Consider the following 20,004-nt stretch of genomic DNA (forward strand, 5'->3'; position numbering starts at 1 on the left):
TATAAACTGATTGACAAGATTTTTTTACTATTGCAACAATATGGGGAGGGATGGTACATGGGTGGCTCAGTCAGTTAAGCATTCCACTGGTAATTTCAGCTCAGGTCATGATCTCCTGGGTGGAGATGGGGCCCTGCCTTTAGCTCCTTGCTCAACAGGGAGTCTGCTGGGGCTTTTCTCTCTCTTTCTCTCTCTCCCTCCCTCCCTCCCTCCCTCCCTGTGGCTCTCCTCCCACTCGTGTGCACATACACTCTCTAAAATAAATAAATATATCTTAAAAAAAAAACGAGAGACACTACTACATAAAGCCATAGGAAGGATTATATACCCATCCTTTGATTAGTGTTCTTAATTCTAACACATAAAAAACAAGAAATAAAAAAACAAAAAACAAAACAAAACAAACAAGAAATCAAGAGCCAAAGCAGTAGGACATAGAGCAAATGCATATTAAATATAAAGAAGATCACCATAACTTAAATATTTTAAGTTGAATTACTTTATTTTTCTCCTCCAGAGAAGTTGATCTGAATATACATCTTCTTTCATTATTTCTTATTCTATCCCTCTCGTGTATTATTTCTGAATATTTTCTTAGTAAATAGCCAAATTTTGGTCACATTTTGGATTGTTTTCCAGTGGAAATAAATCCTTTTATATATAAGTATATAAGCTTGAACATAAACTGAAAAAATAAAAAAGCATTTAGTAGGTGATGTTAATGCAGTTATTGTGTGTTCCTCTCTGAAAGATTCCATTTTGGTAATAAAGGTGTCTTGGTGTTAAGCTTTCTTTCTTTTTTTTTCTTAGTGTGGGAAAAATTGTATAAAAATAAGGATAAAAAAGCATATGGTTTATCAGCCAATTATTGCTGTTTAACAAGCAACCACAAAATCTCAGAGGCGTACAACCATAGTGTTTATTTCATGCTCAGATCAGTTAGGGTTTGGCCAATCTAGGCTTGGTTTACCTTGGCTTGACTCCGAACTCTGGGTTGGGTCCAAGCAGGTCTGTTCCAGGCTTTGGCTTGCGGGGATGTGCTTAGATCTGTTTCCTGTGTGCTCATTTTGGGGCTCAGATGAAGGAAAAATAACCACTCAGGAGAAATCTGTTCTCTTGGTTGTTGGCAGGAGTATAAGAAAGTGAGTGGAAAGATGCAGTGCCTCTTAAAGATGAGACTCAGAGTTGGCCCACTGTCATTTCTGTCTGTATTCTGTTTGTCAAAGCAAATCAGTAGATGGAGAGCATGTTTTCCCATGAATTTGGAGGATGCAAAGAAGTGAATGCTTGCTAAACAATGAGCTAACTTTCTGCTATGAAATGTAATACATGAAGTCACATAACTTCAAGTTCTGTAAGAGGTTGGAAATAAATGGATCTCTTGATATTTACAATCACTACCATTTCCCAGGGCTAACATGGACACACATGATGCTAAAATCGTGCCTGCACTGCCTATGTCTTTCTCAGCCATGGCGCTACAGACATTTAGAGTTGAAGGTCCCCTTTATTGTGGGGACTTCTCCCATCTTTTGTAGGATGTTTAGCAGTATCCTTGGCCTCTGTTCACAGGATACCTGTAGCATCTTCACTCCCTTTCCAGCCATCACAGCCAGAACTGTCTCCAGAATTGCCATATGTCTCCTGGGGAGCAAAGTCACCCTCAGTTGAGAACCACTGACTTATCTTGCACTGGTAATCTTTGATATAGGGATTGCTTCAGTTTACAGATGGAGAAATTGAGGTACAGAAAAGCTATTTTTCCCAGGGATTAGAATCTAGATCCCTCTAATTCCAAGATATGTGACCTTAAACTCTATTGTAAAAGGCTAATACAGAAGATGCCTTTAAATTGGGTTTTCCTTCAATTATGGGGGTAGAAAAGGCAATCACAGAATGTGGAGAGTAAGGTCCCTAAGTTGGGGAATTCTGAGAGGAGGGTGAGAACAGAGCAGGATCCTCACGCTTTTTGAGGCCAACAGCTGTAGGATTAGATGAACTACTAATAGGGAGAATGGTAATAACCAGATGAAGGAAGACAGGATGGGTTGCATGAAGTAGATAGAGACCCTGGTATATAGAGTCTTATGTCCAAAGAAAGTGGGACTATGGAGATGATTGAAGCAAAGGATGTTATGGAGGAAATGGCTGGAAATGAAGGCAGAGGCAAAGCCAGCAGTGATTGATGCTGTGCTAGGGATTCTGAACTTTAATCCTGAAGGTAATGTTGGACACACGTAGGAATTTTAAACAGGGAAATTACAGAATCAAATTTGAATTTTGGAAACTCTCTCTGTCCCTCTGTGAAGGATGGATTAGAAGGGGATTACAGATGACAGGAAAATGTGCTACCGAAGCAAGAAAATTATGCGGGAGGATATATATTGAAGTATTAAGAGTATTTTTCTTCGGATGAAGATTATGAATTTTTCTGCAATGAAAAAATATTGCTTTTGTAATAGGCAATATGTTTCATTGAAAAAAATAGGACATTATAACAAATCAGGCAGGAAAGTGGCAGAAGTGCTGGAGAAGGAGTGGTTTTTCCGAGAATGATGTGAACTTGTCAAGGCTTGGAGACCTGTGTTTGGGGGCATGGCTGAAGGAAAGGAAAGGGAAGGGTCCGAGAGGTGCCTTGAGTTTTGGGCTCAAGTAGTTCATAGAAAAGGAGATTTAAGAAGACATGGTGTGGGCAGCCCGGGTGGCTCAGCGGTTTAGCGCCACCTTCAGCCCAGGGTGTGATCCTGGAGTCCCGGAATGGAGTCCCACGTCGGGCTCCCTGCATGAAGCTGGCTTCTCCCTCTGCCTGTGTCTGTCTCTGCCTCTCTCTCTCTGTGTCTCTCATAAATAAATAAAATAAAATAAAATAAAATAAAAAAGAAGAAGACATGGTGACAGTTTTGGGGAAGGGATAAATTCTGCTTTGAATGGTACTTCTGGAACATCTATGTGGTTTTCTGTTCTTCAGGAGAGGTTTTGGTGTAGCTACAGATTTTGTAGTAACTAAAATGTAGAGTAATCTTTTTGGGTAAGATTATCCAGGAAGAAGGTACACATAGGGAAAAGCAAAGGGCTGCAGATGAATTCCTGATGGTTAAAAATGAGGTGGACAAGAGGCACAAGAGTGTCTAGCCAGGGCAATGTCAAAGAAGCAAGAGGGAATTCTCAGAGGATGGGCTAGGAAACTCTGAAAACATCAAGAGAGGCCAAATGTGATGCCACACATTTCTTTATATTAAGTGTTTAGGTCTTAAGTACCAAAGCAAGAGCCCTTCAGAGGAATTGGTGGTTATAGTTATAAATAGCAGTGGGTTATGGTAACAAAATAAAGGGTGTGAGAGGAAACCATTCCTTTGAGACATTTGCTTTAAAAAGAAAGTAGAGATTGAACTTTAATAAATATATATATATATTACAGAGTGGGTGATCTTTTGAAGCACAAAAAGACTCCATATTATGCATGTTTCTTTCTTTCTTTTTTTAGATTTTTAAAAAAATATTTTATTTACTTATTCATGAGAGACACAGAGAGAGAAGCAGAGACATAGGCAGAGGGAGAAGCAGGCTCCTGGAAGGGAGCCCGATGCAGGACTTGATTACTAGACCCAGGATCACATCCTGAGCCAAAGGCAGACACTCAACCACTGAGTCACCCAGCCGTCCCTTTTTCAGATTTTTTTTTTAAAAAAAGACTTTATTTATTCATGAGAGACACAGAGAGAGGCAGAGACATAGACAGCTGATGAAGCAGGCTCCCCATGAGGAGCCTGATTGGAACTCCATCCCAGGACCTCGGGATCATGACCTGAGCTGAAGGCAGATGCTCAACCACTGAACCACCCAGGTGCCCCTCATATTTCTTTCATATAAAAAAAATTTCCTGATAGGATTTAGAAGAAAGAAATGATCCATATTTAGGTGACATATTCGATGTTAAGGGAACTTTTAATATGAATATCATGTTTTGTGAGAGCTTTTTCATTTTACTTTACTGTTAAATGTATCTATATTTTTATTTATTTATTATTTATTATTTTATTTTGGGGGCAGAGGGAACTCCATTCCCAGTGTGGAGCCGATCACATGGGGTTGATCCCAGGTTGATTCCATGACCCTGAGATAATGACCTGAGCCAAAATCAAGAGTTGGACACTTAATTGACCAGGCCACTAAGGCACCCCATCTGTGTTTTTGAAAGTCACTAAAATTGGGGCACCTGGTTGAGTGTCTGCCTTTGGCTCAGGGCATGACCCCGGGGTCCTGGGACTGAGTCCCGCATTGGGCTTCCCACAGGGCGCCTGCTTCTCCTTCTGCCTATGTCTCAGCCTCTCTCTGTGTTTCTCATGAATAAATAAATAAATCTTTTTTTAAAAAGGTTACTAAAATTTGAGTAAAAAGTTAAAATCTTTGTACCTGAAACTTAGCATTACTCTTTTTATTAAAGAAGGGAATAAATCCATTAAAATGAGAAAGGTACCCTTTTGACGCGTTGGCCTTTTGAATAGTGTGTGCATTTATAAATTTACTTTATATCTCCAAAGAATCACTGAAAAATATTAAAATGAATGACTTCTACCTATTTTACTTTTTTTGGAGTCATTTTTTCCTTCCTGTTTTAAAAACAAATTTTTAATGCTAGAAAAGGAGAAATAAATAAATGTAATTATTATTACTTAAGATATCTATTAGGACATTTTTATACTTTCAGTTATTAAGGATTTTTGTTGTACTTTCATCATCTATTTTTTTAAACTTAAGTACTATTTTTGGATTGTTTACATATTTCAAAACCTTTATTTTAAAATTTTCTCATTTGAGGGGTGCTTGGGTGGCTCAGTTGGGTTAAGCATCTGCCTTTGGCTCAGGTCATGATCCGAAGGTCCTGGGATCAAGCCCCCCGAGCAGGGAGCCTGCTTCTCCATCTCCCTCTGCCGTTGCCCCCACTTGTGCTCTCTGGCTCTCTCTCTCTCTCTCTCTCTCTCTGTCAAATAAATAAATAAATATAATCTTTAAAAAAATAAATAAAAGTTTCTTACTCAAAACACCACTTGGATTTTGAATGCTTATACAAATATATATATTTTTTAAATATTTATTTATTTATGATAGACATAGAGAGAGAGAGAGAGGCAGAGACACAGGAGGAGGGAGAAGCAGGCCCATGCCAGGAGCCTGATGTGGGACTCGATCCCGGGACTCCAGGATTGTGCCCTGGGCCAAAGGCAGACGCTAAACTGCTGAGCCACCCAGGGATCCCCTCATACAAATATATTTTTATTAAATTATTTACTTTTTTGGGACACCTGGGTGGCTCAGTGGTTGAGTGTCTGCCTTTGGTTCAGGTTGTGGTCCTGGGATCCTGGGATTATGTCCCGCATTGGGCTCCCCTCAGGAAGCCTGCTTCTCACTCTGCCTATGTTTCTGCCTCTCTCTCTGTGTCTCTCATGAATAAATAAAGTCTTAAAAAAACACACAAAAAACTATTTCCTTTTTCTTCATGTAATTGATATGTATATGATAAAAGAAGTATATAATATAATGGATAATCAGCTATGAATCAAGAGTCTTTTTTTTATTTTATTTATTTTATTTTTTTAATTTTTTTTTTTTATGGTAGTCACAGAGAGAGAGAGAGAGAGAGAGAGAGGCAGAGACATAGGCAGAGGGAGAAGCAGGCTCCATGCACCAGGAGCCCGATGTGGGACTCAATCCCGGGTCTCCAGGATCGCGCCCTGGGCCAAAGGCAGGCGCCAAACCATTGCGCCACCCAGGGATCCCCCTGAATCAAGAGTCTTGTGTGTAAGTTACTGGGTTTGGTCACTAACAGTGTGACTCAAGTCATTTATCCTTCACTTGAATTAATGAGTTTCATTTGTTAGAAAGAAATTCTTGACATTTTAGCATGATTAGCTATTTACATCTGAAAATGAAATAAATCTATTGTCATGAATGTATCTAAACCTTCATTAAAGGATAAGTTTTAAAATAGAAGAAGAGTTACATGGTTGTGGAAAGTGAATATAGGTGAGTGGAAACTGAACTGATGTTTCTGGGGCAGGGGTGCATTTAGTTGGTATCCTTGGATGGCAATTATGAAGGTCATTGGGCTTCTTGGTGCAAAAGTAAAGAGAAATAGGATCTGGTATGAGATAATAGGAAAAGAGATAGAAGGTTGTTAAAGCTTAGAAATTCAATAATATAATCTACTTAAAAGTTTGTTATGGGTAACTATGCATATGACATTTAAACCATGCCGTTCAAATACAATTGCATTGTTGGTTTTGCAATAGGAAATTAACAAATTCCCAATAGAAATTCTTAGGAATAATAGGAAATCAACAAAGCTGTTGAATTAAATTGAATGTGGCTTCATTTTTTCTTTTTTAAAGATTTTATTTATTTATTTATTCATGAGACATGAGAGACACAGAGAGAGAGAGAGGCAGAGACACAGGCAGAGGGAGAAACAGGCTCCATGCAGGAAGCCCTATGTGGGACTGGATTCCGGGTAAACAGGATCCGGCCCTGGGCTGAAGGCGGCGCTAAACCGCTGAGCCACCCGGGCTGCCCTGTGGCTTCATTTCTAAATTCAGCATGTCTACCAATAGTAGTTAATGATGTGTCGATCACACTCAGATAAAAACATTTAAAACATTAGATAAAGTAGATTTATAATATATTCTATTTTATTATAATGATGTAGATAGACTTAAATTGTATAATGACAAAGTGGAAAAGAATTTCTGTTTTCCTGTGGCTCTTACATTTTCACTAGAGGGTAAAATTTAAAGGGGAAAACCTGCTGAAATAAAAAGAAAACCTGCTGAAATTATGTGTGATAAAAAAGGAATAAATTCATTGTACTGTGTATATTTGCAGAATCAGAAATGAGCATAGGTTTTATGCTTTAACTACTGTAACATAGAGACTGTAGCCCTAATACATTCTTCTGTGGAACTGGACTTTCTCTATATCTGTTGGGTGGGTATATATATCAAAGCTAAGATGTTCTGAATAGGAAGAATAATTAGAAACTTCCTTGACAAAGAAAGGAGTTTTATTTATTTTGGAAGACTTTATACATTTGACTTATTTCTGACTCTTCTTGTGAAATGTGTTTTGTGTAAACTATAAACATATCTTCATTTATGGAACCACAGACAGCTGTACTATGGACAGGATATGTCTCCTAAAATAGATGATCGCTTTTACAGTATGGAGAGAAAAATAGAACACTAATCAATTAATTTTCTAAATTTTTCCTGCTGCAGTTTCACTTTAGTGTTAAATCCTTCACTACATGTAACCGACTTTCTATAAAGAGTGATGTGTAGTAAAAGATAGTTGAGCTTCCATTACTTGGATGCATAGGAAAACCACTTTCTATAAACCATTGCAAATTCAGCATGACTCTCCATTACTTACTCCTAAAAGGCTCTTTTGTAAAAATTTCTAAATAATTCACTAGAACTTCAGCAACTATTACAGTTAGATTTCCATCAAGAGATATTGAATAAGAATTCAGTTAGGCTCTTTCTTGAAAAGACAATATGAGGATGGGAAACATACTATTTCAGAATTGAGGAATAATTTACAAAGAAGCCTTGTATATATATCATATAGCCTTTAGTGTTGCTAATTTTCAAGTTTTTGGAATTTCTGCTTAGTATTTTTAGTATATAATAGACTAAGTATTATAATAGTTTTCAGATCTATAGTTTTTATTGGTTGTAAACAATTATATTTGATTCTTTCATCCTTAAACTAGAAAAATTTTGAGGGGCTCTTAGTTTAGAAAGAAATGAACTGAATCTTCCACAAGAAAAGAACAAGGCAAGGGGAACGTTTAGCTAATTTGTGGACATTTTCTCTAGAACCTTGTCCTAAACATGACAGTACCAATCACTCCTAGGCTTTTTGTTTTTCTATTGAAATTTCAAATCCTGGGAGAGAGAATCAGGTTGGCTTAGTTTGAGTAAAGTGTCTGTTCCATTGAATCAGTTAGCTATAGCCAGTGACCAAGGTCACATTGTATACACATGACCACCAAGGGAATTGGACAGCCACATATTTTGTGCTCAGTGTTCTTTAATACTTGGCTACCTAAACCATGTGTGTTAATACTATCCTTTCCCCATTAGTGACAATCCACAGTCACTTAAGCTATTGCATTGAGAGCATCATGGGACTATTGTTCTCTGAGTCTATGATCTCTTAGTGATTTTTTTCTTCACTGGTTATATTATGATCTTGACTTGAGTGGCTGTAAAAATGGAACTTCTACCCTGACTCCTAGCTCACAGACTCAGAGCCTTTTGCATCATGGAGACCAGATCCTACTGGGGAAGGACTCAGTTTTGCCTTCAACAGACTGTACTATAAACCCTTTTAAAACCTTACCAAGAAAGACTGTGCATTAGAATGCTGTACCTTACAAAAAGAGGAATGCCCAAACTTTGTGGTTATATTGGGTAATAGATTTATGTTAAAACTAATTCCTTTGTTATGTTGGAGTACTGTGCTCCAATTCAGTAATTAAGTTATGGTATAATATTGATAGTATTTTTATCTAAACAAAAATTACTACTATGAGTATGATAAACATAATAAGAGGGTCACTTCAATTCAGCTCCAGTCAATCCTAGATGTGGTCCTGAGACAGATTCATAAAGCTCCCAATATTTTATATAGCAAAAATTTTCTCCATCCTTATACACAGGAATCATGCTACTACTGCCTGAAAGACAGCATTATTTCTCTCACCTTCCCACAGAGCAACTCACAGATCCATTGTGTTAATAATGCCATGATGTTAAGATCTAAAGTGCAGGAAGGAGCATGGCAGGGGGTGGGCACAAATCCCTGGTATACAAGGAGGCTCTGCTTCAATGAAGTCCCTGTTGGTCAGGTCATCTAAGACAGTGCTTCTACTTCAGCATGCACACAGATTAACTGAGCATATTAGTATATTAGTAAAATATTAATAGTAAGTAAAATACATATTAGTAAAATACATATTCTGATTCAATTAAGTCTGAGATTTATCTGCATTTCTAGCAAGTTCCAAAATGATATGTTGCTAGTTAGTTTCTAGATTACACTTTAAGACATATAGCTGATGTGTTGGGATATTTCCTCTAAAACAGATTATTCTTACCAGAAAGTCAAAATAAAGATGAAATCTTAGATTTTGAAGTCTGTGTATAGCCCTTGATTGATTGATTGATTGAGGCTTTTAGCATAATTTTACTATGTCTTTTAACAGACTTAAATTTCAAGTCAGGTATAAGCTGAAGAAAGGTCTCTGGCTGGCCTAGGTTCCAGTGCAAATTGTTCTGCCATTCAGGCTTGCATGATATATGAAGTTTATGGCAAGCTTTGATGGAAAAATCTAGAGGAAACATTTGAAGGTATAGGATTAAGGCCAAATGTGCTTCAGAAAGCTTCATCTTTTGGTTTGATACTTGACTCTCCAGAGTTAATGGGACATCAGGTGACCATTTAATCCAGGCTGCCATCATACACTAGGTGCTACAGATCAACTTAGCTGTAAAGTCAAGGCTGCTCAGCAGCACCCCATAGTTAAGCAGAATTGGTTTGTGGGATCAAGCCAGAGAGAGCCCCCAAAGGCATGGGCAAGTTGGGTGGTACTGTGCAGGAATATCAGACAAATACTGCTCTTCTTCAGGTAATTGACAGTTGCTTTTGGTGATTCTAATGTATGATAATCAAGAAAATTTTTGTCCTATAAAATTCTGGGAGTTCTATGAATTTGCTTCATTTAGAAGGCCACATTTAGGATTGATTGGAGCTGAATTGAAGTCATCCCATCCTGTATTTCTTTGCTATAATCATAATAATACTGTTTATTTAGATGAAAATAGTTTTAATATGTTACTGTAGCTTAATTACTGAATTGGAGCATAGTGATCCAAGGTCTAAAAGAATTAGTTTTAACATAGATCTATTAATCAACATAACCACAAAGTTTGGGCATTTCTCTTTTTGCAAAGCATAGGTTTCTTTCTTTTCTTTTTTTTTTTTTAAAGCATAGGTTTCTAATTCAAAGTTGCTTTTGGTAAGGCTTAAAGGAAGGTTCATAGTACAGTCTGGTGAAGGTAATGCTGAGTCCTTCCTCAGTAACATCTGATATCCTCTTGATGCAAAAGTGTCTGGATGTGTGACCTCGGAGTTAGGCTAGAAGTTCTAGACTCTAGGCTCCTTGCTCATGTAAGGCCTTTGTAAGTTACCATTGAAATTGTTTTGCTTTACAACATTAAGTCTTTAGGGAATGTCAAGTGGTTTTATTTCTGGAGAGCCTTTGGTTAATTAATTTTATCCAGGAATCTGTATGTCAGACTATTTCATGTACCCTCATGACTCCTCTAGCCTTATTGCTTATTATGAGGCACATGCCTACTTTGCTTCTGGTAATTGTATGCACCACCTGAGTTTGGCCATCCTGGGCTCCTGTGATTACCAGTGGGATTGGGGTTTACATTAAGCTTACCCACTAAGATTCCTTCCCTAGAGGTAATGGCTGGTCAGGCACTACTGAAAATTTGGATTGTCTTGACTTGTCTTAACACTATCCTTCTAATTTGAGTGGAGAACATTATGGATTAATATTAAATTATATCATACCTTCATCATTAATCTTATTATTCATCATTAATATTGGTGTCATACTTATTTTTAGAGGCAGCATTGTCAAAGTAAATCTAAGTTTTACTTTAAAACGTGGCAGTTTGGGATCCCTGGGTGGCGCAGCGGTTTAGCACCTGCCTTTGGCCCAGGGCGTGATCCTGGAGACCCAGGATCAAATCCCGCGTCAGGCTCCCTGCATGGAGCCTGCTTCTCCCTCTGCCTCTCTCTCTCTCTCTCTCTCTCTCTCTCTCTCTCTGTGACTATCATGAATAAATAAATAAAATCTTTAAAAAAAAAAACGTGGCAGTTTATTTACTTTTGTAGTACATTACTTTTATAGAATGTATTTTTTCTCTAAATGACCTCTCTTCTCTAAATTTTTTGATACTCTTTTTTTTTTTTTGGTGTTCACCCCATAATATCTCATTTGTTTTTTAAGTTAATTTTTGATGTATTGAAGAGAGCACTGTGACATATTGGGTAATGATATGAAAGGAGGAAAGGCATGGGGTCAAGAAGAAAGCAGCAGGTCTTACCTCTGTCTGTCACTAGCTCAGTGAGCTTGGAAGGACTGTCATCTTCTTTGTACCTTAATTTCTTTTCACGAAGAAATGAAGAAAATATTCTCTTTACCCGATAGGATTTTTGCTTTGATTACAAAAAAAGGAGAATATAAAAATAAATTTAAATTTTATAAATGCCAGGAAATCTTTATCAAGAGAAAGTTTAATTACATTTGGCAAAAATCTAAGAAACAAAATTATTTTGAATACAGTTACAGTATGTGTACACCTGGTTGTGAGTATGTATGCATGTGTGTGGTCATATATATTCCTATTTTGACTAGGGAAAGGAGTTGGAGAAGCTGTGGCAAAAAAGAGGCATTTTTCTCTTTGTTTTTTGCATATTTTATTGGGAAATTAATGAATTTTAGTTTAAAATAGTGGAGAGGTCTTTAGGGATGGAGAAGAACTCCAGAACTGGAAAATACGGTGCTTTGAGAGACCATTGATTGAATAAATATGTACTGAAAGCTGGCTGTATTAATAGATATTTTACGAGTACAGTGACATTATTTGCACTTTTTCTGCCCCTCCAGAAGCACTCTTCAGAAAGTTTCTCTACAGTCAGTGAATATTGCTGTATTCTATGCTTGCTATTCAATGTGTGGTTCACAGACCAGCCATGTGGTCATCACCTGAGGGCTTGTAAGAAATGCAGAATCTCGGGCCCTACCCTAGACCTGCTTAATCAGAATCCGTATTTTGACAAGATAACCAGGAGATTCTAATGCATACTAATGTTTGAGAATCTCTGCTCTGGATCACATAATATAATCTTGGATTCATTTGAAATCTTTTCAAGAAGTTTGGCATGTTCATTCCTCTTCCTTCACAAACTACCCTCTCTCCTTTTTCTATATATTATTTTTTCAACCTCTCCCACCTCAAAACAGAAAATAATAAAAACAAGTGAACTACTAACAGTAACACCAACATATTCTTTTTTCTTCTTCTTCCAGCTAAGATCCTGTAATGTCCAGTTTCCTCTCTGTCTATAGTTACCTGGGTAACCAAAGATTCTAGCACTAGTAATTTCTCTTTTTAATTCTTATTAGACTAACCACTAGGATCATTCCAATTCCCACCCCTACCCTGCTCCTTCGTAATTAATTGGTTTTTACCAGTGAATCACTTTCTTTAACAGAACCCTGCGATTTACAATTTCCCTCTCTATTCAAGCCAAACTGTTTCTCAAATAGACATCAACCCCCTTTTCTCCCTCACTAAACTTTTAAATATATTTGAATAAAACTTAAAGTAGCAAAATAGTTTTAGTTATGTTAAACCCATTGGGTTCTTTTTAGAGACCTTTCCAGAAACCCTCAAATAATACTAAATAGTCAGCTTTCAGTTTAGTTATTTGTTATATTAACTGTCATACCAGCTTTTCAGGGCTAGGGAGGGGAAAAAGTTAAGAAATGATTAGAAAGTTTCTAAGACTGGCTATCTCCTGGTCTTGGTGTCTTTGGAGCAAACATAAAACAAAGCCAAACAAACTCTGCTCAGTTAAGGCTATCTTTGAGAAAAATAATAACAAAGAAACAAAACCCAATACGGTGACTTTAAGATAAACCTTAAAAGGAAGGATGGCAATGCCTACTACTTAGCTATGAATATGAGAAAGAAGATGAGCAAATTGGAATGTGACATCTAGTGCTGGACTCAGAATTTATTCTGGATGGGTAAAGCAAAGGTAGTTCTGTTGACTATAGTGAAGAGAGAAGCAAGAGAGGTTTGGATTGAGTTGAAGAATGGTTCATGGGTTCTCTTAACATGTTGCCTAGAGTGATTCTCTATATTAAGGCTATATTGCTACAGAACAAAATCTGTGACTGATTTTGAGGGGCTGAGGAATTGAAAATTGAGTAAGATGTGTCTAAGAAATGAAACTAAACAAATTGGGCTTTGATTCAGGCCTTATGTTCTTATTTATAGCACTATTTTATGGAATGATTTATTTTTGAAGAGGTTTAACCTTTAACCATATCATTGTTAGATCTTACCTCTATTTCTCCTTTATTTTTTATTTTTTTAAAGATTTTATTCATCTCTTCATGAGACACACACACACACACACACACAGAGAGAGAGAGAGAGAGAGAGGCAGAGAGAGAAGCAGGTTCCATGCAGGGAGCCTGACATGGGACTCGATCCTGGGTCTCCAGGATCAGGCCCTGGGCTGAAGGCGGTACTAAACCGCTGAGCCACCTGGGCTGCCCCTATTTCTCCTTTAAACATCAGACAATGTATATCAGATGAAGCTTATCTTTTGTATCCCTTCAGGGCCGATTTCTTATTCTTAATATTGTCCGCATTTTAAGAACCCAGTATGTTAATATTTTCCAATCAAATAATGTCATCAGAAAGTATTTGCCAAGCAGCTACCATGAGTAACATTTTAAATTGGTCATTCAAAGAGGTTTCTTTGGTGGTATTTATATGATAGCTAAGGAGAAAATTCTATAAAATAGTATATAAGATAGTGTGCTCAGAGAAATTGCATTATATACACATTTAATTCCACTCTAAGTTTTTGAGTGGGGAGCTAGAGATTGAAAAAAAAAATACATATAGCAAGTTAAATTGTTCAATTCATGGAAAGAATATGAGGTAGGAGAAATGGACCTGGTGTTCCAAGTTTACTATTCCTGTTATGGTATCTATGGTCATGATGGTTTTCTTAGTATGAAGCACCTCCTTGAGCTGAGTTTCATGTAGAACTGAGACTCTTTCTTTTACGGGTGATTTAAGAGGTTTTAATTTTTTTGTATTTTTTTATTGGGGTTCAATTTGCCAACATATAGTATAACACCCAGTGCTCATCCCGTCAAGTGCCCCCCTCAATGCCTGTCACCCAGTCACCCCATCCCCCCGCTCACCTCCCCTTCCACTACCCTTTGTTCGTTTCCCAGAGTTAGGAGTCTCCCATGTTCTGTCTCCCTTGGTGTCCATCGAAAGAGGAATGGATAAAGGAGATGTGGTCTATATGTACAATGGAATATTGCTCAGCCATTAGAAATGACAAATACCTACCATTTGCTTCAACATGGATAGAACTGGAGGGTATTATGCTGAGTGAAGTAAGTCAATTAGAGAAGGACAAGCATTATATGATTTAAGAGGTTTTAAAGGATTGTTTAGGTAATACTACACTTGATTTTCACTTTATATCCTAACAATCTTGTAAGGTACCCTTTCCTAATGCCAAAATGCGTCATTTGCTAGAGGAGATTAGAAAAGTGAAGTAGCTCCCTTCGGGAAGTTGGAACAATTTGAGTTGAGTCTTAAAGGAAAGCTAGACATAAATGACACAAGATAAAGTCTGAGTGTATTGAATAAATAAAATGCATAAATAAGTGAGTTAGGACAGGTGGATAAATTAGACCAAATTCTTTCTGCTTTAAAAATTTGTTTCAATTTGAATAATGAGGGCTCACAAAAGCCATTTAAATAATTTCCCATGCTACTTCAACTTTTTTATTCATTCCAAATGAGTATTTTAAAGTTGTTTTAATTGCCACCATATATGGCATCCTATGGCCTAAGGGAGCTAAGTCCTCTATCTCCCTTTCCTTTTTAAATAAGACAAGTATTTGAGTTAGGAACATTTTAGCAAAATCTAATGAATGCTCTGGATAAATAAATGTAGTTACTGATACAAAAATACTTGCTATGACCAATTTAGTTATCTGAGTAGAGACATAGGAAAATCAGGAGTAGGGATGGGAAGGAGATTTACCTTTCAATATACATTCATAAGTATTTCTGGAAGTTTGTAGCACATGCAGATACAAATTAATAAAAATAAAGTCATCACTGATGTTGGTTTTAATACTGTTTATGTACCCATGTGCTTTGTGTGTTAAATGTCAAGTGAATAGAAAAGATAGACTGACTCTTTGGTAAGGGTTTTTTTTTAAATATATATTTATTTATTATTTATGATAGACATAGAGAGAGAGAGAGGCAGAGACACAGGAGGAGGGAGAAGCAGGCTCCATGCCAGGAGCCTGACGCGGGACTCGATCCCGGGACTCCAGGATCGCGCACTGGGCCAAAGGCAGGCGCTAAACCACTGAGCCACCCAGGGATCCCCGGTAAGGGTTTATTATTACTGTCATGGTAAAGAATGGCATGTGTACACATTTTTGCAGTTTGAAGAATTGGAAGGGAGGCACATTGGAGTGAAGCAGTTGATAGGATGACTCCTGGGATAAGGGATGGAAAAAGAATAATAAGGAAGGTAACGTCAGTTGAGAGGTATGTGCCAGGTGAGTTAGCAGATACTTTTCTTGATGGTGGAGAGAAGAAGCTTCAAACTTTCAGGCCCAGGGATATCCCTGGGGGCTCAGGTTTAGCGCCTGCCTTTGGCCCAGGGTGTGATCCTGGCCCCAGGATCAAGTCCCATGTTGGGCTTCCTGCGTGGAGCCTGCTTCTCCCTCTGCCTGTGTCTCTGCGCCTCTCTCTCTGTGTCTCTTGTGAATAAATAAATAAGATCTTTAAAAAAAAAAAACAACTTTCAGGCCCAGTCACTGGGAAAATTAAGAATGCCACTGAGAAGGAAGACATTTCAGGGTTAGTTCTAGGGGAAAGGTGATGACTTGGGGTTTTAAGTAAGATAGGCAGGCTGTGAACATTTAGGTAGCACTCTTTCAGGGTTTTATTTGTTGTTTTTTATTTAATTTCCATTCCTTATCAAGACTTTTTTAGCCCTTAGTGTCAATTATTTAGCCTTGGTCAGTACTAGTTAAACAGTATGATTAACTAGTTATGAATAAAATAGTTACCCATTGGTGTTATTATTCAACCTGTATTTGAAATCAGGACTTCACTTTTTAGCACAATGGCAGTAAATATGTATGTTTGAAGAAAAGATGGGTATGTGTTTAACTTATTTTACAGTCTACTAGGTCCAGTCCAGTGAGGAATCACTAAATGTGCAAATTGCTTTACCCAAGGAAAACAGTCAACACTTTCTTTTATTCACTTCCTCTTTGCTGTACATGATGTGTGTTAATAGCCAGGTTACCTAACTTTACATTCTAGACCCACCTGTCCAGCTACCCTGAACTTTTCCCTTTTCCCAAAACATGCAGTGTCCCTCCATGACTTCCTCCTTTGTTCCCATGTCTGGAATAATATTTCACTGCTTACTTTAACTCTGTCATTTCAAACTTCTATTCTTCTTGCATGATTCAGTGCATATGTCCCTGGGGGAATTTTCTGTATTCATGTCACTGTATTCATGTCATTGCCTTTTTGTAACAAATTACCACAAACTCAGTGACTTAAAAATGACAAAAATTTATTTTCTCCTAATTGTTGAAGGCCAGAAGTCCAAAATCAAAGTTTCCATGGGGCCATGCTCCCTCCAGCAGCTCCCGAGACGTTCTGCTACTTTCCTCTTCCAGCTCCTGGTGGCTCCAGCTGTTCCCTGGCTTGTGACTAACTCCCATCCCTGCCTACACCTTCACATTTCCTCTGTGGTAGCATCTTTGCCTTTTCTTGCCCTTAAACATCATTGCATTTAGGGCCCATCAAAGCATTTTGGGACGTTCTCATCTCAAGATCCTTAATTTCATCTTCAAAGACTCATTTTTTTTTTCTTAAATAAGTTAGTGTTCACAGGTTCTGGATGCACCTATTATTTAGACGACCACTATTCAACCACTACCCTCACCAAACCTACAGTTCATTCATTCATCTGTTTAATGTCTGTTGAGTAGCTAACAATAAGTTCCTCATGTAATGTTCCATGAGGCTTGGTTCATATCTCTATTTTAGCACTCAGTCTAGCACATTATTACATTTCTATATTTACTTCTGCCCCACTAGGTTAGAAAGTTCCTTGATGGATACATAAAATATGATTTAGCTTTTCTCATTCCTTGAAAGTGGAAAGTGGAAACCTATGACTCATTGTCATTCTCTCCAAACACTACTTCTTGGTGATCATAATTTTTGGTGATTTAAGTAACGCAAAGGGGATCTTTCCGATACACTAACTTGTTGGCCACTTGAACATCCTTTCTTCCTATTGTCTCATCCTCTGTGTTCTCTCAAGCATTCACTCCAGGGACATCCCCTGGTTCTTATTATAAATAACTAGTTCCTCCAAAGTGTCAGTTCCAAACAGTGTACTCTCCTGTGATCACCACCTGTTTTTTCCAGATGCTTTTCTTGAGAATAACTTCTTCATGATTCCTTGACATCATTGACTCTACCCCCTTGCCACTCAGCCCTCATGTCCCCATATTTCTCCTTATCTAAGTACATTTACTGCCAGTCATTATAATCATTCTCTCGAATCCTCTTCCTTTGCTTTGACATAATCCTTTTCTTTTTTGCATGATCATTTTTTCTTTTTCTAATTTCATCAACATACTAGTAAGTTCTTTTTTTTTAAGATTTTTTTTTAAATTTTTATTTATTTATGATAGTCACAAAGAGAGAGAGAGAGAGAGAGAGAGAGAGAGAGAGAGAGGCAGAGACACAGGCAGAGGGAGAAGCAGGCTCCATGCACTGGGAGCCTGATGTGGGATTCGATCCCGGGTCTCCAGGATCACGCCCTGGGCCAAAGGCAGGCGCCAAACCGCTGCGCCACCCAGGGATCCCCATACTAGTAAGTTCTTACTTCTCCCATCAAAATAAAATATCTTTTGAGATTTTCCCTTCTGCTCCTCTACTCCCCCCACCCCCCCCACACCCCGCCGCCATTACAGAATGTCTTTCAAAGGGTTGTCTACATTTGCTGTCTACAATTTCTCTCAGCCTATTGTCTTTTGAATCCATTGCAACAGGATTTCACCTGTGCCACTTCAAAGAAACACTTATCATCATCCCCAATGATCTCCACACTGTGTGGTTCATTGTTTAATCCAGGTTTCTGTCTTCATCTTAATTGACTTGTAATCAGCACTAACAGCATGATAACTCCCTTGTCTTTAATTTTTTTTTTCTTTTGCTTGACTTGCAGTGTCTCATTTTGTTGGTTTTTCTCCTTTCTTACTGATTGACTGCCCTTCCTTAGTCTCTTTTGCTGATTTTTAAATCTCCTCCAGTGTTATCTCAAAACTGGACCAAGTTCAATTCTTTTTTTAAAAAAGATTTATTTACTTGTTCATTAGAGACATACAGAGAGAGGCAGAGACACAGAAAAAGGGAGAAGCAGGCTCCTCGCAGGGAGCCCAATGTGGGACTCGATTCTGGAACTCTGGGATCACGCCCTGAGCTGAAGGCAGATGCTCAACCGCTGAGCCACCCAGGCATCCCTCAATTCTTAATTCTACTCTTATTTTCGTCTGTTCTCACTTTTTAAAATGATCTCACCAAGTTTTCTAGATTTAAATATCAAAATTTCTGTTTTCATCCTAGACCTCTGTCCTAAACTGTTGACTATTATGTTCAACTGAATATTAGACATTTCCACTTGAATTAATTAACTTCATTCATTCATTCATTCGTTCATTCATTTGAATTTTAGTTAACATACAATGCAGTATTGGTTTCTGGAGTAGAATTCATCACTTATATACAACATCTAGAGCTCATCCTAACAAGTGTCTTCTTTAATATCTATCACCCTTCTAGCCCATCTTCCATTCACCTCCCTCCATCAACTCTGTTTCTTCTCTATCTTTAAGAGTCTCTAATGGCTTATTTCCCTCTCTCCTTTTTTTCTTCTCCTCCTTCCCATATATTCATCTGCGTTCTTAAATTCTACATGTGAATAAGATTATATGATATTTGTCTTTCTCTGACTTATTTCACTTAGCATGATACACTAGCTCTATCCAGAGCGTTGCAAATGGCAAGATTTCATTTTTTGATATCTGAGTAATATTCCATTACACACACGCACACCCTATGTCTTTTTATCCATTCATCTATTGATGGACATTTGGGCTCTCTCCATAGTTTGGCTATTGCTGATAATGCTGCTATAAACAGTGGAGTGCCTGTACCCCTTTGAATCTGTGTTTTCATATCCTTTGGGCAAATACCTAGTAGTGCAATTGCTGGGTTGCAGGGTAGTTCTATTTTTAACTTTTTTAGAATGCTCCATATTGTCTTCCAGAGTGCCTGCACCAATTTTAATTCCAACCAACAGTGTAAGAGGGTTCCTTTGTTTCCATATCCTCACTAACACCTGTTATTTCTTGTGTTATTAATTTTAGCCATTCTGACAGGTGTGAGGTGGTATCTCATCATGGTTTTGATTTGCATTTCCCTGATGATGAGTGATGTTGAGCATTTTTTCATGTGTCTGTTAGCCATCTGGATGCCTTCTTTGGAAAAGTGTCCATTCATGTCTCCTGCCCATTCCTTATCTGGATTACTTGCTTTTTGGGGTGTTGAGTTTGATAAGTTCTTTATAAATTTTAGATATTAACCCTTTATCAGATATGCCATTTATAGATATCTTCTCCCATTCCATAAGCTGCCTTTTAGTTTTGTTGACTATTTATTTTGCTGTGCAGAAGCTTTTTATCTTGATGAAGTCCCAATAGTTCATTTTTGCTTTTGTTTCCCTTGCCTCTGGTGATGTGTCTAGTAAGAAGTTGCTATGGCCGAGGTCAAAGAGGTAGGTTGCTGCCTGTGTTCTCCTTTAAGATTTTGATGGTTTCTGTCTCATATTTAGGTCATTTATCCATTTTAACTTATTTTTGTGTATGATATAAGGAAGTGGTGCAGTTTAATTCTTCTACATGTTGTTGTCCAGTTTCCCAACACTGTTTGTTGCAGAGACTGTCTTTTTTCTATTGGATATTCTTTCCTACTTTATCAAAGATTA

General features: G+C 37.7%; 1 protein-coding gene across 5 annotated transcripts in view; it reads left to right on the plus strand.

Moving 5' to 3' along the window:
* Nucleotides 1–20,004, plus strand: part of GPC5 (glypican 5) — a 1,340,252-nt gene that overhangs the window by 63,132 nt on the left and 1,257,116 nt on the right. The window lies entirely within an intron of this gene.

This window comes from Vulpes vulpes, chromosome 6 (genome assembly GCF_048418805.1).
Source record: "Vulpes vulpes isolate BD-2025 chromosome 6, VulVul3, whole genome shotgun sequence".
Taxonomy (NCBI): domain Eukaryota; kingdom Metazoa; phylum Chordata; class Mammalia; order Carnivora; family Canidae; genus Vulpes; species Vulpes vulpes.